The 27,839-nt window shown below is 44.3% G+C and overlaps 1 long non-coding RNA gene across 2 annotated transcripts; it reads left to right on the top strand.

Annotated features, from left to right (window-relative positions):
- Nucleotides 1-477: 477 nt before the first annotated feature.
- LOC127679279 (uncharacterized) lies at nucleotides 478-27,571 on the top strand. Of its 2 annotated transcripts, none has more exons than XR_007976726.1 (4): nucleotides 478-544; nucleotides 10,039-10,151; nucleotides 21,355-21,426; nucleotides 27,468-27,571. It is a non-coding gene; the product is annotated as an uncharacterized LOC127679279 (long non-coding RNA). The 2 variants fall into 2 exon arrangements; XR_007976725.1 differs by lacking the exon at nucleotides 478-544 and adding an exon at nucleotides 5,222-5,288.
- The last annotated feature ends 268 nt before the right edge of the window (nucleotides 27,572-27,839 follow it).

The raw sequence follows: 27,839 nt of genomic DNA on the forward strand, positions 1-27,839 counted from the left end.
AGTGGTGTGCAGGCATGTTTGTTGTTCCTGTTGAGTTTTGTTCCCTGTGTGAGTCCTGATCTAATGTTGGCAGCGGTAGTGTTGTGATGAGGTGTTGTGCTAATTTGTTGTTGAGAGGTGTGAGTAAAGTGTTGTAAGTGTACATGTTTTCCCCTTAGTGTGAGCGCTGTTATGTGTGGTCTGAGCCTGAGAGGTTTTGTTGTGGTGGCAGCTGTGTGTTGTGTTTGTAGTGTATTTCTATAGAAAGACAGCAGGGGGCGATGAGTTCGTTGGTTGAAGGTCTTGGAAAGCGAAAGTACCCAGGCAACCTACGTCACACACAGGAACACGGTTCAATTATAAAAATAGCAGCATTTGCTCTCGCCGGTTCTGGTGGCGCAGGCCGGTAGGATATGCTGAAGAGGCAGAGGCAGGTGAATCTGAGTTCGAGGACAGCCTGGTCTACACATTTTTTCCGCCCACAAACATTTTTTTACGCGGCTCTAGAGTTCCATTTGTTGGTAGGGAGCAAGCTATATGCTTTTATTTTGAATGCATAGCTGAGGTATAACTGAATCTCTCAGATATACCTTGAATTTTCTTCTTGTAAGTACCTACACATGCTGCGAGCACGCTTGCCACCGTCCTGCCACCGTCCTTGCAAAATACTTCTGCTGGCCACAAATGGGGTGTGGATTCACTAGGGAATGACTGGGTTCCCTCAGGACGTGGTATGAATATATGAAAGGGTGAAAGCTTTTTCTTTCTCAATGCATTCATTCTGGATGAAAAATGGCCCCCAGTTTGTATTACATTGAGAAAGAAAAAGCTTCCACCCTTTCAATGCTAAATGAATTAAATCCATGTTTGTAAGAAAAAGGCTTTGTTTCTCTTAATGAGACTGATCCTGCCCTGTCCTCACCATGGCACCTGTGCTGTCCCATGGTAAGGAGAAGCCTGCCTGCTCCTTCTGCTCTCTGCAACATCTTCTTTTTTCCTCTTTCCCTCTGCCTCCTGCACATTGTTCTCTTAGTTATTTTATGTTACCTATAGCTTCTAAGTTATTCCACTCTGCATTCTCCTTCTAATCTTGATCTCTTTTGACTAAAACCTTCTCCTCAGTTCAGTTCTTCTCTTAGCCCTATTCCTCTCACTCAGTTCTTCTGGTCTGATTTCTCTTGTTCTCAGCCCTTAAACATCCTTCAGAATACATGATCACATGTTACAAAGTTCATCATAAGTTCACGCAAAATACCAAGTCATAAATTGAAATAGAAGTTTACAACAGAGAATGTTTACATGCATATCCATTAGGAGTAATTATCTAGCTATCATTTGTCTTCTCTACAGGTTATAGAAAGTTTAAAACCATAACTAAGTTATAAGTGAAGTTTTGTATAGATAAACCCAGTCAATATTTTATCTTCTGTCCTAGCACCTATAATAAATCATTAGTTCCCTTTTTATGACCTTTGGTTAATTGTTTTACAACCTCTTGGAATGTGTTCTGAGTAGGAGAAAGTCTGGTTGCCATCTAAGAGCAATTAACTTGTGAACTTGGGAGACTGGCAGAGTTCTCATTGCAGTCTTGACTATCAGAAAAAGATCCTAGTAGCAGCCCCATTATAAAAGAACTTAATAATCACAGATATACTTTTAGGAGTTCTTATAGGATCATCATTAAAACTTAAGTCATCTATTTGTCTACTTAGCATCACTATAAGACAATACTTTGTGGATCTGCAGAGATCTGCTCCAAAGGGATGTGCTATTACTTATTGATTATTATAAATGTATAATAATAACAGGAAAAGCATATAAACAGCAGGGATCATTCCTAAAATTAGTCCCCCACAGCCTTGCTGAATGGGGGCTCACCTGTCACAGATTATATAATAATCCGAGGCAGGCATTTCAGGATGATCATCTGCTAGTATATTAGCTTGTCCCATTATGGCTCCTGACAGTATAGTCACTGGAGAAGAGTCAAACTTCTGGTGGCCAGTCCCTTAAAGAAGAGTGAACCCTTCCCCTCCCCAATCCTCTCCAGTTGCCATCTATTTGTTGAGGGCTATATTTCAGTATCCTTATCACAACTTTTAAAAGTGCTATTCAATGGTTTCCTGTCTAGACTGAAACTTTTGGGGTATGTGGGTGGAGGTTGGGGGTTGCCACCCAACCTTTCTATGTCCCTCTTTCTCAACTGTGAGTCTGTAGTCATCAGTACCACTGCAGAAGAAGAAGCCCCCTTGTCTGTTACAGTCAGCAGAAGCACGGGTCACGAACCTCCACGTGGTATCTGCTAAACGCATAGATCATGATGTCCACCTGGCCTGCGGTGTCAGCATGTGTCACAGACTCAGCATGGTCTCCAGTGGCAGTAAGGGTCCTGGGTCCCATCAGAGTCCTCTGAAGCAACTCAGCCCTCAGACATGAACGTGGCCTTCAGTGGTAACAAGGGCCACAGAATTCACGGACACTACAGCAGGCTCATGGACCCAGACACGGCCCTGTTGGCAGCACGGAGCACAGACATCAACGTGGCCTCAGGTGGCGGCATTACAGGACATGCTCAGGCCTTGGATATCCACATGGCTCAGCCTCTCTCCACAGCCTATGCATGACTTAGTTCCTCCATCATTCCCACCTCTCCACTGAAAATTCATTCATCAAAATGGCATGGAAACTGCAGCACAGCATTAAGCATCATATATATGTATATATGTATGTATGTTTGTATGTATGTATGTGTGTATGTATGTGTATATATGTATGTATGCATGTATATATGCAAATATATACACATGTATTCATATATATGTCAATGCACACATATATTCATATATGTATACACACACACCTATATGGGGAAAATCTTAATTCTGAACAAAATACTGAATTCAGCACAAACAAAAAAAGCAGGTTAGGAGTTGGCTTAGCTTTGCAAGGTGCTGGCTTTGCAAGCCAGGCTGCCAGAGTTTGATCCTAGAATTCATGGTGAAATCCCTGTTTTCTAACCACCACCCACAGTTTCCTCTGTTTTATGGTTCATTTTTGATAGTTCCATTTGGCTTTTTTTTTCCTGCAGTTAAAGAAATTACTCCAAAATTTAGTGATTTTTTTTAAATAACAATCATTATTTTCTATGACAGATTGCAGGTCAGAAGTGTGGGGTAGCTGAGCTGGCACTGTCACCCTAGTTTCTTTCAAGACTTCAGTCAAGGAACACTATAGGGCTGGAGTCATTTCACAGAGATGGGAAACATGGCCGACCTAAGACAGATGGAACATCTCAAGAGGTTTCTAGGGTGCTGGGGTGCTTGCCTGAGAAGTGAGGTTCTGAGGCTGACACAGAAAGCATGCATGCTTGCACACACACACACACAGAGACACACACACAGACACACACACACATACGTGGATCATTTCAGGATCCACAGGCACATGGTAGCTTTGGCAATGTTGTCTGCTGTGATAAAGAAAATAAGGGAAATTACACCTTGTTTCTTAAAATGTCCAGCAGTGAGATACTCTTACTAGCTGAATTGACTACAGTGGTCACATGGCCACGCCTGACTTCATAGTCATATAACCATAGTCCTAGGTGGCCTCTGTTATGTTCAGATGTCAAGGGCCCTGCAGATGTTGAGTGTGGGATGCTTGCTCTGCATAGGATGGATGCTGAGAGAGGTGACTGGATCAAGAGGGCTCAGCCTCCGCCAATGGCTTGATCCACACATGGCTTCCTAATTTACAGCCTTATTGTGGGGTGAGGCACCTTTCTGAGATGAGGCCTACCTGTTGGAGGATACAGGAGCCATGTCTATCTCACCTTTGGTGCCTCTGTGCTCTCTCAATCCCCCTGTCTCAGGGCAGCTTTGCTCTGTCACATGTTCCCTGCCATTGAGTTCTGCATCTCCATGGGCCGAGAAATAATATACCCGTACTAACACTTCTGAAATGGAGCCCAAAGAAATACTTTCTGCTTTAAACCTCTTCCAGATAATCAGAGGTGAAGTCTGATTAACACATTGCAGAGGAAAAATCAACAAGAAGCTAACATCGGAATCTATTTTTGACTAGTATTAATGTTTTAATACTTGCACTCAGCATTTCAGAATCCAGGACAACGCAGTGTTAATATTTCAGAATTTACGCTCAATATAACTTTTTGAATCTTTTAAGGAACAAAGCTGTGATGAAAAGTGTTAATTGCCCACTTGGCAGCCTCTATAGAGTCACCCCTGAGACATGCCTCTGGGCATACTTAGAGTAACCGAGTCTCAGAATGGGAAGGAGCCATCTTAACTGAGGACTGCACCTTTCCTTATGGACTCTCAAACGTATAAATGGAGACAGCGAGCTGGACACGAGTCACTGACCCTTCTTCGCTGTGGTGGATTGCACGTGGCCAGCTGCTCCAGCTTCTGCTGCTTGGACCTCTGTGCACTGACAGGCTGCAGCTTGACCTGTGAGCTAAAATTCCCCCTCTCGCTCCTTAAATCGCCTTCCTCCAGAAGGTCTTCTATCTCAGCAACAGGAAAAGAAAGGAAGACAACGACCTTGTATTGGTGAAACTGTCTGAGAGTTGCGTTTTGTCCACCGTGTTTCTCCTTTATGTTAAAGAAGAGAAAATTGTACCATTCGTTACCATGTTGCACCTTCCCTGGCAAGGAGGTGTAAATCCGGGTGTGGCTGGTTGTCCTGAGCTCGGTCCTCGTGGCCGGAGGTGTGTAGATGTGAAGGAGGCTGTTGGGCGAGCTCCAGTGGTGTGCAGGCATGTTTGTTGTTCCTGTTGAGTTTTGTTCCCTGTGTGAGTCCTGATCTAATGTTGGCAGCGGTAGTGTTGTGATGAGGTGTTGTGCTAATTTGTTGTTGAGAGGTGTGAGTAAAGTGTTGTAAGTGTACATGTTTTCCCCTTAGTGTGAGCGCTGTTATGTGTGGTCTGAGCCTGAGAGGTTTTGTTGTGGTGGCAGCTGTGTGTTGTGTTTGTAGTGTATTTCTATAGAAAGACAGCAGGGGGCGATGAGTTCGTTGGTTGAAAGTCTTGGAAAGCGAAAGTACCCAGGCAACCTACGTCACACACAGGAACACGGTTCAATTATAAAAATAGCAGCATTTGCTCTCGCCGGTTCTGGTGGCGCAGGCCGGTAGGATATGCAGAAGAGGCAGAGGCACGTGGATCTGAGTTCGAGGACAGCCTGGTCTACACATTTTTTCCGCCCACAAACATTTTTCTACGCGGCTCTAGAGTTCCATTTGTTGGTAGGGAGCAAGCTATATGCTTTTATTTTGAATGCATAGCTGAGGTATAACTGAATCTCTCAGATATACCTTGAATTTTCTTCTTGTAAGTACCTACACATGCTGCGAGCACGCTTGCCACCGTCCTGCCACCGTCCTTGCAAAATACTTCTGCTGGCCACAAATGGGGTGTGGATTCACTAGGGAATGACTGGGTTCCCTCAGGACGTGGTATGAATATATGAAAGGGTGGAAGCTTTTTCTTTCTCAATGCATTCATTCTGGATGAAAAATGGCCCCCAGTTTGTATTACATTGAGAAAGAAAAAGCTTCCACCCTTTCAATGCTAAATGAATTAAATCCATGTTTGTAAGAAAAAGGCTTTGTTTCTCTTAATGAGACTGATCCTGCCCTGTCCTCACCATGGCACCTGTGCTGTCCCATGGTAAGGAGAAGCCTGCCTGCTCCTTCTGCTCTCTGCAACATCTTCTTTTTTCCTCTTTCCCTCTGCCTCCTGCACATTGTTCTCTTAGTTATTTTGTTACCTATAGCTTCTAAGTTATTCCACTCTGCATTCTCCATCTAATCTTGATCTCTTTTGACTAAACCTTCTCCTCTGTTCAGTTCTTCTCTCAGCCCTATTCCTCTCACTCAGTTCTTCTGGTCTGACTTCTCTTGTCCTCAGCCCTTAAACATCTTTCAGAATACATGATCACATGTTACAAAGTTCATCATAAGTTCACGCAAAATACCAAGTCATAAATTGAAATAGAAGTTTACAACAGAGAATGTTTACATGCATATCCACTAGGAGTAACTATCTAGCTATCATTTGTCTTCTCTACAGGTTATAGAAAGTTTAAAACCATAACTAAGTTATAAGTGAAGTTTTGTATAGATAAACCCAGTCAATATTTTATCTTCTGTCCTAGCACCTATAATAAATCATTAGTTCCCTTTTTATGACCTTTGGTTAATTGTTTTACAACCTCTTGGAATGTGTTCTGAGTAGGAGAAAGTCTGGTTGCCATCTAAGAGCAATTAACTTGTGAACTTGGGAGAGTGGCAGAGTTCTCATTGCAGTCTTGACTATCAGAAAAAGATCCTAGTAGCAGCCCCATTATAAAAGAACTTAATAATCACAGATATACTTTTAGGAGTTCTTATAGGATCATCATTAAAACTTAAGTCATCTATTTGTCTACTTAGCATCACTATAAGACAATACTTTGTGGATCTGCAGAGATCTGCTCCAAAGGGATGTGCTATTACTTATTGATTATTATAAATGTATAATAATAACAGGAAAAGCATATAAACAGCAGGGATCATTCCTAAAATTAGTCCCCCACAGCCTTGCTGAATGGGGGCTCACCTGTCGTAGATTATATAATAATCCGAGGCAGGCATTTCAGGATGATCATCTGCTAGTATATTAGCTTGTCCCATTATGGCTCCTGACAGTATAGTCACTGGAGAAGAGTCAAACTCCTGGTGGCCAGTCCCTTAAAGAAGAGTGAGCCCTTCCCCTCCCCCACCCTCTCCAGTTGCCATCTATTTGTTGAGGGCTACATTTCAGTATCCTTATCACAACTTTTAAAAGTGCTATTCAATGGTTTCCTGTCTAGACTGTAACTTTTGGGGTATGAGGGTGGAGGTTGGGGGTTGCCACCCAACCTTTCTATGTCCCTCTTTCTCAACTGTGAGTCTGTAGTCATCGGTACCACTGCAGAAGAAGAAGCCCCCTTGTCTGTTACAGTCAGCAGAAGCACGGATCACGAACCTCCACATGCTATCTGCTAAACGCATAGATCATGATGTCCACCTGGCCTGCGGTGTCAGCATGTGTCACAGACTCAGCATGGTCTCCAGTGGCAGTAAGGGTCCTGGGTCCCATCAGAGTCCTCCGAGGCAGCTCAGCCCTCAGACATGAGCATGGCCTTCAGTGGTAACAAGGGCCACAGGATTCACGGACACTACAGCAGGCCCATGGACCCAGACACGGCCCTGCTGGCAGCACGGAGCATAGACATCAACCTGGCCTCAGGTGGCGGCATTACAGGACATGCTCAGGCCTTGGATATCCACATGGCTCAGCCTCTCTCCACAGCCTATGCATGACTTAGTTCCTCCATCATTCCCACCTCTCCACTGAAAATTCATTCATCAAAATGGCATGGAAACTGCAGCACAGCATTAAGCATCATATATATGTATATATGTATGTATGTTTGTATGTATGTATGTATGTGTGTATGTATGTGTATATATGTATGTATGCATGTATATATGCAAATATATACACATGTATTCATATATATGTCAATGCACACATATATTCATATATGTATACACACACACCTATATGGGGAAAATCTTAATTCTGAACAAAATACTGAATTCAGCACAAACAAAAAAAGCAGGTTAGGAGTTGGCTTAGCTTTGCAAGGTGCTGGCTTTGCAAGCCAGGCTGCCAGAGTTTGATCCTAGAATTCATGGTGAAATCCCTGTTTTCTAACCACCACCCACAGTTTCCTCTGTTTTATGGTTCATTTTTGATAGTTCCATTTGGCTTTTTTTTTCCTGCAGTTAAAGAAATTACTCCAAAATTTAGTGATTTTTTTTAAATAACAATCATTATTTTCTATGACAGATTGCAGGTCAGAAGTGTGGGGTAGCTGAGCTGGCACTGTCACCCTAGTTTCTTTCAAGACTTCAGTCAAGGAACACTATAGGGCTGGAGTCATTTCACAGAGATGGGAAACATGGCCGACCTAAGACAGATGGAACATCTCAAGAGGTTTCTAGGGTGCTGGGGTGCTTGCCTGAGAAGTGAGGTTCTGAGGCTGACACAGAGAGCATGCATGCTTGCACACACACACACACACACAGAGAGACACACACACACAGACACACACACACATACGTGGATCATTTCAGGATCCACAGGCACATGGTAGCTTTGGCAATGTTGTCTGCTGTGATAAAGAAAATAAGGGAAATTACACCCTGTTTCTTAAATGTCCAGCACTGAGATACTCTTACTAATTGAGTTGACAACAGTGGTCACATGGCCACGCCTGACTTCATAGTCAGATAACCATAGTTCTAGGTGGCCTCTGTTTTGTTCAGATGTCAAGGGCCCTGCAGACGCTGAGTGTGGGATGCTTAGTCTGCATAGGATGGATGCTGAGAGAGGTGACTGGGTCAAGAGGGCTCAGCCTCCGCCAATGGCTTGATCCACACATGGCTCCCTAATTTACAGTCTTATTGTGGGGTGAGGCACCTTTCTGAGATGAGGCCTACCTGTTGGAGGATACGGGAGACATGTTTATCTCACCTTTGGTGCCTCCGTGGTCTCTCAATCCCCCTGTCTCAGGGCAGCTTTGCTCTGTCACATGTTCCCTGCCATTGAGTTCTGCATCTCCATGGGCCGAGAAATAATATACCCATACTAACACTTCTGAAATGGAGCCCAAAGAAATACTTTCTGCTTTAAACCTCTTCCAGATAATCATGTGAAATCTGATTAACACATTGCAGAGGAAAAACCAACAAGAAGCTAACATCGGAATCTATTTTTGACTAGTATTAGTGTTTTAATACTTGCACTCAGCATTTCAGAATCCAGGACAACGCAGTGTTAATATTTCAGAATTTACGCTCAATATAACTTTTTGAATCTTTTAAGGAACAAAGCTGTGATGAAAAGTGTTAATTGCCCACTTGGCAGCCTCTATAGAGTCACCCCTGAGACATGCCTCTGGGCATACTTAGAGTAACCGAGTCTCAGAATGGGAAGGAGCCATCTTAACCGAGGACTGGACCTTTTCTTATGGACTCTCAAACGTATAAATGGAGACAGCGAGCTGGACACGAGTCACTGACCCTTCTTCGCTGTGGTGGATTGCACGTGGCCAGCTGCTCCAGCTTCTGCTACTTGGACCTCTGTGCACTGACAGGCTGCAGCTTGACCTGTGAGCTAAAATTCCCCCTCTCGCTCCTTAAATCGCCTTCCTTCAGAAGGTCTTCTATCTCAGCAACAGGAAAAGAAAGGAAGACAACGACCTTGTATTGGTGAAACTGTCTGAGAGTTGCGTTTTGTCCACCGTGTTTCTCCTTTATGTTAAAGAAGAGAAAATTGTACCATTGGTTACCATGTTGCACCTTCCCTGGCAAGGAGGTGTAAATCCGGGTGTGGCTGGTTGTCCTGAGCTCGGTCCTGGTGGCAGGAGGTGTGTAGATGTGAAGGAGGCTGTTGGGGAGCGCCAGTGGTGTGCAGGCATGTTTGTTGTTCCTGTTGAGTTTTGTTCCCTGTGTGAGTCCTGATCTAACGTTGGCAGGGGTAGTGTTGTGATGAGGTGTTGTGCTAATTTGTTGTTGAGAGGTGTGAGTAAAGTGTTGAAAGTGTACATGTTTTTCCCTTAGTGTGAGCGCTGTTATGTGTGGTCTGAGCATGAGAGGTTTTGTTGTGGTGGGAGCTGTTTGTTGTGTTTGTAGTGTATTTCTATAGAAAGACAGCAGGGGGCGATGAGTTCGTTGGTTGAAGGTCTTGGTAAGCAGAAATACCCAGGCAACCTACGTCGCACTCACGGACTAGGTTCAATTATGAAAATAGCAGCAGCCACTCTTGCCTGTTCTGGTGGCGCAGGCCGGTAGTATATGCTGAAGAGGCAGAGGCAGGTGGATCTGAGTTCGAGGACAGCCTGGTCTATACATTTTTTTTTCGCACACAAACATTTTTTATGTGGCTCTAGAGTTCCATTTGTTGGTAGGGAGCAAGCTTTATGCTTTTATTTTGAATGCATAGCTGAGGTATAATTGAATCTCTCAGATATACCTTGAATTTTCTTCTTGTAAGTACCTACACATGCTGTGAGGACGCTTGCCAAAGTCCTTGCAAAATACTTCTGCTGACCACAAATGAGGTGTGGATTCAGGAGGGAAAGTCTGGGTTTCCCCAGACTTAATGTAGTGGTGGGGGGAGTAAAGCCTTTGGCTCTGGCTTTGAGTGAACTGTTTCAGTAAAGCCTTTGCTATGTTTGGGTCCATCAGTCGAGGCTGAGAAATTGTTATGAGCCTGTTCAAACCTTGAAGAAATGTTTTCTCTCTGGACAGTCTGCACTTGGTGCTGTGTGAGAGCTTGCAGTTGCTCTAATCTTGGTACTAAGACTCCTGGCAAACCTGGAGTTCTTACTTTTGATTTTGGTTAGCCATAGACAAAAGGGATGAGATTTGTGTGGGTTGCCTGCCATCAGAAACAGCAAAGGGCAGGATAACTTTGGTAGTTGGAGCCTTTCCCAGCCCCAATTAACCTTGTATAGCGTTTGAATAAGGTAACTGGTGTGAACTAGCTGTTGTCAGTCTTTCCTGGGAAGGTTGGACCCCTTAGCCCCTTCAGGAAATGAAGGCTTAGCATCTTGGAGAGCTTCTTCTCTGTCTACTGCTGCACCTACAGCCAACATCAATCAATCGTCCATGGAGAACCTTGCTGCTATAGACTTGGCCTGCCCACACTTTGTTAATCTAGGACAAAAGAATTTCTCCTTTGGGGTTACAGTGAGCTTGTGGAAATAAATATAGATGAGAATTGTTTAACTAGATGTAAGTCTCAAAAAAGAAACACTAAAGAGATAATCCTGTTGTAATTTCCCCTTGTGTAATGATTTTGTTCTGTTTTTGATTCTATGTTTGATTGAAGAATATGTTTTAGTAGTGATTGCTTTACTTGTGAGGCAACTTTCTTTTTAGACAGAAAACTTTTTTTTAACTGTTATAAACAAGGGTTAAGAGAAAAATATCGCTGGAGTCTGCTTTTGCTTCAGCCACTGTGTGTATGTGTTTGTGCGTGCATGTCTGTGTGTGTGTGTGTGTACATGCGTGTGTGTGTGTGTGTGTGTGTGTGTGTGTACACATGTGTGTTTATGTGTGTGTCTGTCTCTGTGTGTGTATGCATGTGTGTATGTGTGTGTGTTTGTCTCTGTGTTTGTATATGTGTATGCATGTGTGTGTGTATGTGTGTGTTTGTCTGTGTGTGTGTGTGTGTGTGTGTGTGACAGAGAGAGAGAGAGAGAGAGAGAGAGAGAGAGAGACAGAGAGACAGAGAGACAGAGAGACAGAGAGACAGAGAGAGAGGCAGAGAGAGACAGAGAGAGAGAGATTTTTTGTAACATATTGTGTAGCCTGAATCTTGAAGTTTGTGGACAACATCGTCCTGTTGCAATGTCAACGAAAACTAGATATGCTTGTCTATGCCTGATTTGCACCCTAGATTCTCAGGTATTCAGGCTCAGGGGTGAGAGTTGGAGGCAGTGGGACCTCGTAGGAGGTCCTTTCTTGCTCCCCTCATGGCTCCAGTTTCCTGTCTGGCCAAGTGTTCCTTCCCTCTCAGGTGCTTCTCTCCCTAGGACGCTGGATGCTTGAGCTCTTTGTCAGGGGCCAAAACAAGAGTCCACCTTTTCTAGGATTGCCAAAACGATGAACAACAACAACAACAAACCCTCTTTGAAGCACAGTGGAAGATGGGCTATTTGTGAAGGGAGAGGGGACAGAAAAGTGAGGGTGATGATCTGGTCAGCGTCTTCAGAGTGTGTTGTGTGCAGCCATGACACATCACATGGAAACTCATTGTTCCATACAATTGACACATTCTTATTCATCGTTGAAAGAAACGAGGACCAGATATGTCATATACATAAGTTTATGTACATCTGTATACATATGTGTATAACCTGGCCTCAATTTTTTTTTATTAGATTACAGGAAATTCTTCACACAGAAGCGTTATTGGGGAAAACTTTTTTCCCATTTGTTTCTCACACTTTATTTTTATTTGTTTCCATTTTTAAAACATAATTTTTCATTGTTTATTGGGAATTTCACATTCCCTGATCATCCTTACTTCCCAGTTCTCCCAGGTTCCCTCCCACCGTGTCCCCCACCATTGTGGCCTCCCCCCACCCCCTTGCTCCTTTTTTTTTTTTTTTTTTTTTTATACTGCCAGGAGCCAGAGCGAGCCCTAGCAGAGGTGTTCTTTTCTTCTTGGTTCTTCTTGAGGCAGCAGAGGGGGGAAGAGCGTCGGTGGGGGCAAGACTTTGTCTTACAAACTTCTGGGGTAAGACTTTGTCGTACGAAAAATTTAGGGTTGCTGTATAATAAAAAGTTTACTTATCTAAACCTAAGTTACTAGGCTAATGTAGCTGGCCTGCCTACTGTGTTCCTCTGTAGCCAGAGACTGCAGTCTCAGGCATTTAACACCTCATCCTAAAACAGCAGGAGATTAAGTAAAGGATTCCTTGCTAGAGCCTTTTCCCTATTGTCCAGTTGCCTCTTGCTTGTCAGTCTAGGGGGAAGTTAGGAGCAATAAACTTTTATTGAACCAGGAGAAGAGAAAAACACTTGCAGAAAGAAAAACTTCTATAAGTGAATATGCATAATCTCACATAAATTCATACAAACAGCTTCATACATATTTTCACGCAGTTAGCTGGGCCCAGCTTGCATGCATTCTCACAATTTCATACTCACACACACACATGCATACATTCACACAGTTACATACTTACACACACATCCATACTTACATATGCATATGGAGCAAAAGACCAAGCACTGGTGCAGAAAGAACTCACTCATTCTGGATAAAAAATGGACTCCAATATTTATTGCATTGAGAAAGAAAAAGCTTCCACTCTTTCAATGCTAAATGAATTGAATCCATGTTTGTAAGAAAAGGCTTTGTTTCTCTTAATGAGACTGAGCCTGTCCTGTCCTCACCATGGGACCCATGCTGTCCCATGGTGAGGAGAAGCCTGCCTGCTCCTTCTGCTCTCTGCAACATCTTCTTTTTTCCTCTTTCCCTCTGCCTCCTGCACATTGTTCTCTTAGTTATTTTATGTTACCTATAGCTTCTAAGTTATTCCACTCTGCATTCTCCTTCTAATCTTGATCTCTTTTGACTAAACCTTCTCCTCAGTTCAGTTCTTCTCTCAGTCCTATCCCTCTCACTCAGTTCTTCTGGTCTGACTTCTCTTGTCCTCAGCCCTTAAACATCTTTCAGAATACATGATCACATGTTACAAAGTTCATCATAAGTTCACACAAAATACCAAGTCATAAATTGTAATAGAAGTTTACAACAGAGAATGTTTACATGCATATCCACTAGGAGTAACTATCTAGCTATCATTTGTCTTCTCTACAGGTTATAGAAAGTTTAAAACCATAACTAAGTTATAAGTGAAGTTTTATATAGATAAACCCAGTCAATATTTTATCTTCTATCCTAGCACTTATAATAAATCATTAGTTCCTTTTTTATGACCATTGGTTAATTGTTTTACAACCTCTTGGAATGTGCTCTGAGTAGGAGAAAGTCTGGTTGCCATCTAAGAGGAATTAACTTGTGAACTTGGGAGACTGGCAGAGTTCTCATTGCAGTCTTGACTATCAGAAAAAGATCCTAGTAGCAACTCCATTATAAAATAACTTAATAATCACAGATATACTATTAGGAATTCTTATAGGATCATCATCATTAAAATTTAAGTCATCTATTTGTCTACTTAGCATCACTATAAGACAATACTTTGTGGATCTGCAGAGATCTGTTCCAAAGGGATGTGCTATTACTTATTGATTATTATAAATGTATAATAATAACAGGAAAAGCATATAAACAGCAGGAATCTTTCCTAAAATTAGTCCCCCACAGCCTTGCTGAATGGGGGCTCACCTGTCGTAGATTATATAATAATCCGAGGCAGGCATTTCAGGATGATCATCTGCTAGTATATTAGCTTGTCCCATTATGGCTCCTGACAGTATAGTCACTGGAGTACAGTCAAACTCCTGGTGGCCAGTCCCTTAAAGAAGAGTGAGCCCTTCCCCTCCCCCACCCTCTCCAGTTGCCATCTATTTGTTGAGGGCTACATTTCAGTATCCTTATCACAACTTTTAAAAGTTCTATTCAATGGTTTCCTGTCTAGACTGTAACTTTTGGGGTATGAGGGTGGAGGTTGGGGGTTGCCACCCAACCTTTCTATGTCCCTCTTTCTCAATTGTGAGTCTGTAGTCATCGGTACCACTGCAGAAGAAGAAGCCCCCTTGTCTGTTACAGTCAGCAGAAGCACGGATCACGAACCTCCACGTGGTATCTGCTAAACGCATAGATCATGATGTCCACCTGGCCTGCGGTGTCAGCATGTGTCACAGACTCAGCATGGTCTCCAGTGGCAGTAAGGGTCCTGGGTCCCATCAGAGTCCTCCGAGGCAGCTCAGCCCTCAGACATGAGCATGGCCTTCAGTGGTAACAAGGGCCACAGGATTCACGGACACTACAGCAGGCCCATGGACCCAGACACGGCCCTGTTGGCAGCACGGAGCACAGATATCAACCAGGCCTCAGGTGGCGGCATTACAGGACGTGCTGAGGCCTTGGATATCCACATGGCTCAGCCTCTCTCCACAGCCTATGCACGACTTAGGTCCTCCATCATTCCCACCCCTCCACTGAAAAAATTCATTCATCAAAATGGCATGGAAACTGCAGCACATCATTTAGCATCACATATATGTATATATGTATGTATGTATGTATATGTTTGTATGCATGTATATATGTATGTATGTTTGTATGTATGTATGTGTGTATGTATGTGTATATATGTATGTATGCATGTATATATGCAAATATATACACGTATTCATATATATGTCAATGCACACATATATTCATATATGTATACACACACACCTATATGGGGAAAATCTTAATCCTGAACAAAATACTGAATTCAGCACAAACAAAAAAAGCAGGTTAGGAGTTGGCTTAGCTTTGCAAGGTGCTGGCTTTGCAAGCCAGGCTGTCAGAGTTTGATCCTAGAATTCATGGTGAAATCCCCGTTTTCTAACCACCACCCACAGTTTCCTCTGTTTTATGGTTCATTTTTGATAGTTCCATTTGGCTTTTTTCCCTGCAGTTAAAGAAATTACTCCAAAATTTAGTGATTTTTTTTTTTAATAACAATCATTATTTTCTATGACAGACTGCAGGTCAGAAGTGCACTGAGCTGGCACTGTCACCCTAGTTTCTTTCAAGACTTCAGTCAAGGAACACTGTAGGGCTGGAGTCATTTCACAGAGATGGGAAGCGTGGCTGACCTAAGACAAATGGAACATCTCAAGAGGTTTCTAGGGTGCTGGGGTGCTTGCCTGAGAAGTGAGGTTCTGAGGCTGACACAGAGAGCATGCATGCTTGCACACACACACACAGAGACACACACACACAGACATACACATACACACACACACACACACACACAGACACACACACACATACCTGGATCATTTCAGGATCCACAGGCACATGGTAGCTTTGGCAATGTTGTCTGCTGTGATAAAGAAAATAAGGGAAATTACACCCTGTTTCTTAAAATGTCCAGCAGTGAGATACTCTTACTAGCTGAGTTGACTACAGTGGTCACATGGACACGCCTGACTTCATATGCATATGGCCATAGTCCTAGGTGGTCTCTGTTTTGTTCAGATGTCAAGGGTCCTGCAGACGCTGAGTGTGGGATGCTTGCTCTGCAAAGGATGGATGCTGAGAGAGGTGACTGGATCAAGAGGGCTCAGCCTCCGCCAATGTCTTGATCCACACATGGCTTCCTAATTTACAGTCTTCTTGTGGGGTGAGGCACCTTTCTGAGATGAGGCCTACCTGTTGGAGGATACGGGAGACATGTCTATCTCACCTTTGGTGCCTCTGTGGTCTCTCAATCCCCCTGTCTCAGGGCAGCTTTGCTCTGTCACATGTTCCCTGCCATTGAGTTCTGCATCTCCATGGGCCGAGAAATAATATACCCGTACTAACACTTCTGAAATGGAGCCCAAAGAAATACTTTCTGCTTTAAACCTCTTCCAGATAATCAGAGGTGAAATTTGATTAACACATTGCAGAGGAAAACCAACAAGAAGCTCACATTGGAATCCATTTTTGAATAGCATTAATGTTTTAATACTTGCACACAGCATTTCAGAATCCAGAACAAAGCAGTATGTATTTCAGAATGTATGCTCGATATAACTTTTTAAATCTTTAAAGGAACAAAACTGTAATGAAAAGTGTTAATTGCCAACTTGGCAGCCTCTATAGAGTCACCCCTGAGACATGCCTCTGGGCATACTTAGAGTAACCCGAGTCTCAGAATGGGAAGGAGCCATCTTAACTGTGGACTGCACCATTCCTTACGGACTCTCAAACGTATAAATGGAGACAGCGATCTACATACGAGTCACTGATCCTTCTTCATTGTGGTGGATTACACGTTGCCAGCTGCTCCAGCTTCTGCTGCTTGGACCTCTGTGCACTGAGGGGTTGTGAGCTAAAATGCACCCCTCCCTCCTTAAATCGCCTTCCTCCAGAAGGTCTTCTATCTCAGCAACAGGAAAAGAAAGGAAGACAACGACCTTGTATTGGTGAAACTGTCTGAGAGTTGCATTTTGTCCACGGTGTTTCTCCTTTATGTTAAAGAAGAGAAAATTGTACCATTGGTTACCATGTTGCACCTTCCCTGGCAAGGAGGTGTAAATCCGGGTGTGGCTGGTTGTCCTGAGCTCGGTCCTGGTGGCAGGAGGTGTGTAGATGTGAAGGAGGCTGTTGGGCGAGCGCCAGAGGTGTGCAGGCATGTTTGTTGTTCCTGTTGAGTTTTGTTCCCATGTGAGTCCTGATGAAATGTTGGCAGCGGTAGTGTTGTGATGAGGTGTTGTGTTAATTTGTTGTTGAGAGGTGTGAGTAAAGTGTTGTAAGTGTATATGTTTTTCCCTTAGTGTGAGCGTTGTTATGAGTGGTCTGAGCATGAGAGGTTTTGTTGTGGTGGCACCTGTGTTGTGTTTGTAGTGTGTTTCTATAGAAAGACAGCAGGGGGCGATGAATTCATTGGTTGAAGGTCTTGGAAAGCGGAAGTACCCAGGCAGCGTACGTCACACACACGAATACGGTTCAATTAAGAAAATAGCAGCATTTGCTCTCGCCGGTTCTGGTGGCGCAGGCCGGTAGGATATGTTGAAGAGGCAGAGGCAGGTGGATCTGAGTTCGAGGACAGCCTGGTCTACACATTTTTTTCCCCCCACAAACATTTTTTACGCGGCTCTAGAGTTCCATTTGTTGGTAGGGAGCAAGCTATATGCTTTTATTTTGAATGCATAGCTGAGGTATAATTGAATCTCTCAGATATACCTTAAATTTTCTTCTTTCTACACACGCTGCGAGGACGCTTGCCACCGTCCTTGCAAAATACTGCTGCTGACCACAAATAAGGTGTGGATTCACAAGGGAATGCCTGGGTTCCCTCAGGACCCAGTATGAATATACAAATTAATGTAGTGTTAGGTGGAGTAAAGCCTTTGGTTCTGGCTTTGAGTGAACTGTTTCAGCAAAGTTTTGCTATGTTTGGGTCCATCAGTTGAGGCTGAGAAATTGTTATCAGCCTGTTCAAACCTTGAAGAAATGTTTTCTCTCTGGGAAGTCTGCACTTGGTGCTGTGTGAGAGCTTGCAGCTGCTCTAATCTTGGTCCTAAGACTCCTGGCAAACCTGGAGTTCTTACTTTTGATGGTGGTTAGCCATAGACAAAAGGGATGAGATTTGTGTGGGTTGTCTGCCATCAGAAGCAGCTTTGAGGGTAAGATAGCTTTGGTAGTTGGAGCCTTTCCCAGCCCCCATTTACCTTGTATAGCGTTTGAATAAGGTAACCGGTGTGAGCTAGCTGTTGTCAGTCTTTCCTGGGAAGGTTGAACCCCTCAGCCCCTTCAGAAAATGAAGGCTTAGCATCTTGGAGAGCTTCTTCTCTGTCTACTGCTGCACCTACAGCCAACATCAATCAATCGTCCACGGAGAACCTTGCTGCTATAGACTTGGCCTGCCCACACTTTGTTAATCAATGACAAAAGAATTTCTCCTTTGGGGTCACAGTGAGCTTGTGGTAGCTTTGTCAGTGTTGTCTGCGGTGATAAAGAGATTAAGGGAAATTCTGCTTCCACATCACAGTTCACCCTCAAGGGAAGTCAAGATAGGAACTCAAGCAGGGCAGGAACCTGGAGGCAGGAGCTGATGCAGAGGCCACGGAGGGGGGCTGCTTATTAGGTCGCTCAACATGGCTTGCCTAGCCTGCATTTTTATAGAACCCAGGACCACCAGCCCAGGGGTGGCGCCATCCACAATGGGCTGGGGGCTGGGCCCGCCCCTATCAATCACTATTTTAGAAAAATGCTCTACAGGCGCATTCTTATGGAGGCACAGTCCATAACCCTGTAATGTATTTATGAATTATTTGGGATAGCCTGGTTCTTAGGACACCCGGCAGTAAAATACTCATACTAGTTGAGTAGACTACAGTAGTCACAGGGTCGTGCCTGGATTCAAGGGCACCTGGGTGGCCTCTGTTATGTTCAGTGTCAAGGGCCCTGCAGAGGCTGAGCGTGGGACACGAGGTCTGCACAGGATGGATGCTGTGAGAGAGAGAGGGGATTGGATCCAGGGGGCCCAGCCTCCACCAATGGCCTGATCCACACATGGCGTCATAGTTTACAGCCTTGCGCAATCAGTTCAGTGAGGGAAACAGTTTAACTTGGGGATCTCGTTGTTGGAGACCCTGAGCTACATCTTGTCCTGGGGTCTTCTCGTAGTCTCTCCCTGCTCACTGTTAAGCTGTGCTCGGCAGTAAGCGCTCCACCACCTCATGCCATCTCCGTGGGCCCAGAAAGAACTTATCAGGACTAAAACTTCTGATATTGAGTCGAAAGAAGTGCTTCCCTTTTAAACATCTTCAGTACTATCCACAGAGATGAAAAATACCAGGCACCGCAGAGAAACAAGCACCCGAATCCATTTTCGAACAGCACTAGCATCTTAATGCGTTCACAAAGCACTCCCGAGTCCAGAACAATACATGGTTAATTTTTCAGAATGTATGCTCAATACGTTTTCCTTTTCCCCCTTTAGGTAACAAATCAGCGATGGCAAGTGTTAGCTGACAACCTTGGGGTGTCTATAAAAAAATAGAAGAACTGGATTTTTGTCCACACTCTTTACCCTTGAGTGTGGAGAAACTTGCTAACAATTTTTAACATCTTGCTCCAGCCATGTACAGATGGGCGAGCACACCCTGGGCACGGACTGTTAAAGCTGGGGGCGAGGCGGTGCTCCTGAGCTGCTGGGCACCTTGAAGGGTTGTCTACGGCTGAAGGAAGGTGAACGTTCTGGTGATCGGGGACCAGTGGGCAAGAATCAGAGATGTCCACGCACTATTTTATTTTCATGTCGAGTTTTCTTCACACCCCGGCCCGGCCTTTCCTGGAGTCCCGCACTTGGACGGAAATCGGGGTCAAGCTTCCAAGTGCTAAGAGGTCCCAGCAGGTTGCGGGAGGATTGTTTTTTGAGATCTGTCAGCCATCCTTGAGGAAGGCGGCCTCCGTGGCAGCCTCCTTGCAGTCACGGATCTTCCGCTGTGAATGTGGAAAGCGAAAAGGCAGCACCGACTAATGCTCGCCCGGGCTGCGGGGCGTGGCGTTGGGCGGAGGAGACTTGCGCCGAGCGCGCAGGCGCCCTGCGGTGCCGGGACTGTGTCTCCCGGCGTAGCCCGCGGGAGATGCGGTGCCGGGGAGGATCTTCCGGGATTGGGCGGGTGTGGTTCAGTGAGGGCGGCGGGCGTGAGGCCGGGAAAGCGCGGGAGCGCGGAGGAGAGTGTGTGTAAAGCCGGTGGAGAGCGTGGAACGGACGGAGTGCAGTCTGCACCACGGTTGTTGCAATCCTTCCGCTAAGTACCCATTAGTTTGCATCACTGAGCAGACGCTTCATTAGAATAAATTTCAACTCACTTGCTGCCGGCACTGGTGGCGCAGGCCGGTAGGATGTGCTGAAGAAGGCAGAGGCAGGAGGATCTGGAGTTCGAGGCCAGCCTGGACTACACAATTTTTCCTCTTTTTTTCAACAAAAACACACAAATCCACGGCTGCACTTCACCCCAAACAAACCTCCAACTGCCCCAAGGCTGTTTTTTATGTTTCTTCCGCCCGGAATCTGATCGGCTACCCTCACCCCAACCCGGACCGGCTTCTCCAGCCGCACGGGCTCCCGCTCCACACTGCAGCTCACAAACTCTTATCCACGCGCACGTCCGACCCTCACGCCTGCCCCACGCTGCACTCCACCTTCTTCTCTCCGCTACCGGTTCTCTCTCCTCTCTACAATCCGCCTGCTCAGCTCTCTCGGGGCTCTTGGGTTTCTTTTCTCTAGTCCTGCACCACAACGAGTCGTCAGGCGCTGCTCAGAGCAAAATGTTCGCTGCAAAGAGCTCGTTTCTTTTTTTCTTTTCTCCTCGAGTGTCGGGTTTTAGGCACAAGGGAAACAGATGAGAGCTGTTTAGTGTTGAGAACCTGAATAAACTCAGCAGGGGTGTGGGTGAGCAACGCCCTGGTCACCAGTGGTGGAGTGAGTGTGAATGGTGTCAGGGGCAGTGTTGTGGTGAGGTGTTGTGAGAATTTGTTTTTGAGAGGTGTGAGTAAAGTGTTGTAAGTGTGCGTATTTTTCCCTTAGTGTGAGCGCTGTTGTGTGAGTGTGAGGTGTGTGTGTGTGGTCTGAACATGAGAGGATGCAAGGGTTTTGTTGTGGTGTGAGCTGTGTGTTGTGTTTGTAGTGTGTTTCTATAGAAAGACAGCAGGGGGCGATGAATGCATTGGTTGAAAGTCTTGGAAAGCAGAAGTACCCAGGCAACCTACGGCACACACATGAACAAAGTTCAATTATGAAAATTGCAGACCTTTCCTTTGCCGGTTCTGGTGGCGCAGGCCGGTAGGATATGCTGAAGAGGCAGAGGCAGGTGGATCTGAGTTCGAGGACAGCCTGGTCTACACATTTTTTCCGCCCACAAACATTTTTTACGCGGCTCTAGAGTTCCATTTGTTGGTAGGGAGCAAGCTATATGCTTTTTATTTTGAATGCGTAGCTGAGGTATAACTGAATCTCTGAGATATACCTTGAATTTTCTTCTTGTAAGTACCTACACACGCTGCGAGGACGCTTGCCACTGTCCTGCCACCGTCCTTACAAAATACTTCTGCTGACCACAAATGAGGTGTGGATTCATGAGGGAATGCCTGGGTTCCTTCAGGACGTGGTATGAATATGCAAATTAATGTAGTGGTAGGTGGAGTAAAACCTTTGGTTCTGGCTTTGAGTGAACTATTTCAGCAAAGTCTTTGCTATGTTTGGGTCCATCAGTCGAGGCTGAGAAATTGTTATCAGCCCGTTTAAACCTTGAAGAAATGTCTTCTCTCTGGACAGTCTGCACTTGGTGCTGTGTGAGAGCTTGCAGCTGCTCTAATCTTGGTCCTAAGACTCCTGGCAAACCTGGAGTTCTTACTTTTGATGGTGGTTAGCCATAGACAAAAGGGATGAGATTTGTGTGGGTTGTCTGCCATCAGAAACAGCAAAGGGTAAGATAACTTTGGTAGTTGGAGCCTTTCCCAGCCCCAATTAACCTTGTACAGCGTTTGAATAAGGTAACTGGTGTGAGCTAGCTGTTGTCAGTCTTTCCTGGGAAGGTTGAACCCCTCAGCCCCTTCAGAAAATGAAGCCTTATGGTCTTGGAGAGCTTCTTCTCTGTCTACTGCTGCACCTACAGCCAACATCAATCAATCGCCCACGGAGAACCTTGCTGCTATAGACTTGTCTTGCCCAAACTTTGTTAATCAATGACAAAAGAATTTCTCCTTTGGGGTTACAGTGAGCTTGTGGAAATAAATATAGATGAGAATTGTTTAACTAGATGTAAGTCTCAAAAAAGAAACACTAAAGAGATAATCCTGTTGTAATTTCCCCTTGTGTAATGATTTTGATCTGTTTTTGATTCTATGTTTGATTGAAGAATATGTTTTAGTAGTGATTGCTTTTAGTGAGGCAACTTTCTTTTTAGACAGAAAACTTTCTTTTAACTGTTATAAACAAGGGCTAAGAGAAAAATATCGCTGGAGTCTGCTTTTGCTTCAGCCACTGTGTGTATGTGTTTGTGCGTGCATGTCTGTGTGTGTGTGTGTGCATGTGTGTTTATGTGTGTGTCTGTCTCTGTGTTTGTATATGTGTATGCATGTGTGTGTATGTGTATGTCTGTGTGTGTGTGAGAGAGAGAGAGACACAGAGAGAGAGAGAGAGAGACAGAGAGAGACAGAGAGAGAGAGAGATTTTTTTTGTAACATATTGTGTAGCCTGAATCTTGCATTTTGTGAACAACATCGTCCTGTTGCATTGTCAAAGAAAATTGGATGTTTTCCCGATTTGCACCCTAGATTCTCAGGTATTCAGGCTCAGGGGTGAGAGGTGGAGGCAGTGGGACCCCGTAGGAGGTCCTTTGTTGCTCCCCTCCTGGCTCCAGTTTCCTGTCTGACCATGTGTTCCTCCCCTCTCAGGTGCCTCTCTCCCTAGGAAGCTGGCTGCTTGAGCTCTTCGCCAGGGGCCAATCCACGAGTCCACCTTTTCTAGGATTGTCAAAACCATGAACAACAACAACAACAAACCCTCTTTGAAGCACAGTGGAAGATGGGCTATTTGTGAAGGGAGAGGGACAGAAAAGTGAGGGCGATGATCTGGTCAGCGTCTTCAGAGTGTGTTGTGTGCGGCCATGACACATCACATGGAAACTCATTGTTCCATAAAATTAATAAATTCTTATTCAAAGTTGAAAGAAATGAGAATCAGATATGCCATACATACAAATGTATGTACATCTGTATACATATGTGTATAACCTGGCCTCGATTTTTTTTATTAGATTATAGGAAATTCTTCATACAGAAGCGTTAGTGGGGAAAACTTTTTTTCCCATTTGTTTCTCACACTTTATTTTTATTTGTTTCCACTTTTGAAATATAATTTTTCATTGATTATTGGGAATTTCACATTCCCTGATCATCCTTACTTCCCAGTTCTCCCAGGTTCCCTCCCACCATGTCCCCTACCATTGTGGTCTCCCCGCTCCATTTTTTTGTTTGTTTGTTTGTTTGTATAGGGCCAGGAGCCAGCCCCAGCAGAGGTGTTCTTTTCTTCTTGGTTCTTCTTGAGGCAGCGAAGGGGGGAAGAGCATTGGCAGGGGCAAGATTTTGTCTTACAAACTTCTGGGGTAAGATTTTGTCTTACAGAAAATCTAGGGTTGCTGTATAATAAAAAGTTAACTTCTCTAAATCTAAGTTACTAGGCTAATGTAGCTGACCTGCCTTCTGTGTTCCTCTGAAGCCAGAGACTGCAGTCTCAGGCATTTAACACCTCATCCTAAAAGGCAGGAGATTAACTAAAGGATTAGTTGCTAGAGCCTTTTCCCTATTGTCCAGGTAGGTGCTTGTCAGTCTAGGGGGAAGTTCGGAGCAATAAACTTCTATTGAACCAGGAGAAGAGAATAACATTTGCAGAAAGAAAAACTTCTACATAAGTGAATATGCATAATCTCACATAAATTCATACAGCTTCATACATATTTTTACACAGTCAGCTGGGCCCAGCTTGCAAGCATTCTTACAATTTAATATTTACACACACACATGTATACATTCTCACAATTACATACTTACACACACATCCATACTTACATATGCATATGGAGCAAAAGACCAAGCACTGGTGCAGAAAGAACTCACTCATTCTGGATGAAAAATGGACTCCAATATTTATTGCATCGAGAAAGAAAAAGCTTCCATCCTTTCAATGCTAAATGAATTGAATCCATGTTTGTAAGAAAAAGGCTTTGTTTCTCTTAATAAGATTGAGCCTGTCCTGTCCTCACCATGGGACCTGTGCTGTCCCATGGTAAGGAGAAGCCTGCCTGCTCCTTCTGCTCTCTGCAACGTCTTCTTTTTTTCCCCTTTCCCTCTGACTCCTGCACATTGTTCTCTTAGTTATTTTATGTTACCTATAGCTTCTAAGTTATTCCACTCTGCATTCTCCTTCTAATCTTGATCTCTTTTGACTAAACCTTCTCCTCTGTTCAGTTCTTCTCTCAGCCCTATTCCTCTCACTCAGTTCTTCTGGTCTGACTTCTCTTGTCCTCAGCCCTTAAACATCTTTCAGAATACATGATCACATGTTACAAAGTTCATCATAAGTTCACGCAAAATACCAAGTCATAAATTGAAATAGAAGTTTACAACAGAGAATGTTTACATGCATATCCATTAGGAGTAATTATCTAGCTATCATTTGTCTTCTCTACAGGTTATAGAAAGTTTAAAACCATAACTAAGTTATTAGTGGAGTTTTATATAGATAATCCCAGTCAATATTTTATCTTCTATCCTAGCACTTATAATAAATCATTAGTTCCTTTTTTATGACCATTGGTTAATTGTTTTACAACCTCTTGGAATGTGCTCTGAGTAGGAGAAAGTCTGGTTGCCATCTAAGAGGAATTAACTTGTGAACTTGGGAGACTGGCAGAGTTCTCATTGCAGTCTTGATGATCAGAAAAAGATCCTAGTAGCAACTCCATTATAAAATAACTTACTAATCACAGATATACTATTAGGAATTCTTATAGGATCATCATTAAAACTTAAGTCATTTATTTGTCTACTTAGCATCACTATAAGACAATACTTTGTGGATCTGCAGAGATCTGCTCCAAAGGGATGTGCTATTACTTATTGATTATTATAAATGTATAATAATAACAGGAAAAGCATATAAACAGCAGGGATCATTCCTAAAATTAGTCCCCCACAGCCTTGCTGAATGGGGGCTCACCTGTCGTAGATTATATAATAATCTGAGGCAGGCATTTCAGGATGATCATCTGCTAGTATATTAGCTTGTCCCATTATGGCTCCTGACAGTATAGTCACTGGAGAAGAGTCAAACTCCTGGTGGCCAGTCCCTTAAAGAAGAGTGAGCCCTTTCCCTCCCCAATCCTCTCCAGTTGCCATCTATTTGTTGAGGGCTATATTTCAGTATCCTTATCACAACTTTTAAAAGTGCTATTCAATGGTTTCCTGTCTAGACTGTAACTTTTGGGGTATGAGGGTGGAGGTTGGGGGTTGCCACCCAACCTTTCTATGTCCCTCTTTCTCAACTGTGAGTCTGTAGTCATCGGAACCACTGCAGAAGACGAAGCCTCTTGTCTGTTACAGTCAGCAGAAGCACGGATCACGAACCTCCACGTGGTATCTGCTAAACGCATAGATCATGATGTCCACCTGGCCTGCGGTGTCAGCATGTGTCACAGACTCAGCATGGTCTCCAGTGGCAGTAAGGGTCCTGGGTCCCATCAGAGTCCTCTGAAGCAACTCAGCCCTCAGACATGAACGTGGCCTTCAGTGGTAACAAGGGCCACAGGGTTCACGGACACTACAGCAGGCCCATGGACCCAGACACGGCCCTATTGGCAGCACGGAGCACAGACATCAACCAGGCCTCAGGTGGCGGCATTACAGGACATGCTGAGGCCTTGGATATCCACATGGCTCAGCCTCTCTCCACAGCCTATGCACGACTTAGGTCCTCCATCATTCCCACCTCTCCACTGAAAATTCATTCATCCAAATGGCATGGAACTGCAGTACATCATTTAGCATCATATATATGTATATATGTATGTATGTATGTGTATATATGTATGTGTGCATGTATATATATGTATGCAAATATATACACATGTATTCATATATATGTCAATGCACACATATATTCATATATACATACACACCTATATGGGGAAAATCTTAATCCTGAACAAAATACTGAATTCAGCACAAACAAAAAAGCAGGTTAGGAGTTGGCTTAGTTTTGCAAGGTGCTGGCTTTGCAGGCCAGGCTGCCAGAGTTTGATCCTAGAATTCATGGTGAAATCCCCATTTTCTAACCACAACCCACATTTTTCTCTGTTTTATGGTTCATTTTTGATAGTTCCATTTGGCTTTTTTTCCCTGCAGTTAAAGAAATTACTCCAAAATTTAGTGATTTTTTTTTTTTAAATAACAATCATTATTTTATATGACTGACTGCAGGTCCGAAGTGTGGGGTAGCTGAGCTGGCACTGTCACCCTAGTTTCTTTCAAGACTTCAGTCAAGGAACACTGTAGGGCTGGAGTCATTTCACAGAGATGGGAAACATGGCCAACCTAAGACAGATGGAACATCTCAAGTTGTTTCTAGGGTGCTGGGGTGCTTGCCTGAGAAGTGAGGTTCTGATACTGACACAGAGAGCATGCATGCTTGCACACGCATGCACACACACACACACACACACACACACACACACACACATATCCGTGGATCATTCCAGGATCCACAGGCACATGGTAGCTTTGGCAATGTTGTTGTGGCTGGCTGTCCTGAGCTCGGTCCTGGTGGCAGGAGGTGTGTAGATGTGAAGGAGGCTGTTGGGCGAGCGCCAGCGGTGTGCAGGCATGTTTAGTGCTCCTGTTGAGTTTTGTTCCCCGTGTGAGTCCTGATGTCCTGGAGTCATGGAGTGAGTGTGAATGGTGTCAGCGGCAGTGTTGTGATGAGGTGTTGTGGTAATTTATTTTTGAGGTGTGAGTAAAGTGTTGTAAGTGTGCATGTTTTACGGTTAGTGTCATTATTGTTGTGGTGTGACTGTGTGGGTGAGAAGAGTAAGTAGGCAGGTTGTGGGAGGTGACTGAGTGGTGTGAGCATGAAAGGAGGCGGGGCTTTCGTTGTCCTGGGAGCAGTTTGCTGTGGTCGGAGTGTGTTTCTTTAAGAAGGCAGCAGGGGGCGATGAATTCATTGGTTGAATTTCTTGGTAAGCAGAAATACCCAGGCAACCTACGTCGCACTCACGGACTAGGTTCAATTATGAAAATAGCAGCAGACACTCTTGCCGGTTCTGGTGGCGCAGGCCGGTAGGATATGCTGAAGAGGCAGAGGCAGGTGGATCTGAGTTCGAGGACAGCCTGGTCTACACATTTTTTTTTCCGCCCACAAACATCTTTTACGCGGCTCTAGAGTTCCATTCCTTAGTAGGGAGCAAGCTATATGCTTTTATTTTGAATGCATAGCTGAGGTATAAATGAATCTCTCAGAGATACCTTGAATTTTCTTCTTGAAAGTACCTACACACGCTGCGAGGACGCTTGCCACCGTCCTTGCAAAATACTTTTGCTGACCACAAATGAGGTGTGGATTCACGAGAGAAAGTCTGGGTTCCTTCAGGACGCGGTATGAATATGCAAATTAATGTAGTGGTAGGTGGAGTAAAGCCTTTGGTTCTGGCTTTGAGTGAACTATTTCAGCAAAGTCTTTGTTATGTTTGGGTCCATCAGTCGAGGCTGAGAAATTGTTACGAGCCCGTTTAAACCTTGAAGAAATGTTTTCTCTCTGGAAAGTCTGCACTTGGTGCTGTGTGAGAGCTTGCAGCTGCTCTAATCTTGGTCCTAAGACTCCTGGCAAACCTGGAGTTCTTACTTTTGATGGTGGTTAGCCATAGACAAAAGGGATGAGATTTGTGTGGGTTGTCTGCCATCAGAAACAGCAAAGGGCAGGATAACTTTGGTAGTTGGAGCCGTTCCCAGCCCCCATTAACCTTGTATAGCGTTTGAATAAGGTAACTGGTGTGAACTA

Source organism: Apodemus sylvaticus, chromosome 2, assembly GCF_947179515.1.
Source record: "Apodemus sylvaticus chromosome 2, mApoSyl1.1, whole genome shotgun sequence".
In the NCBI taxonomy this organism is placed as follows: domain Eukaryota; kingdom Metazoa; phylum Chordata; class Mammalia; order Rodentia; family Muridae; genus Apodemus; species Apodemus sylvaticus.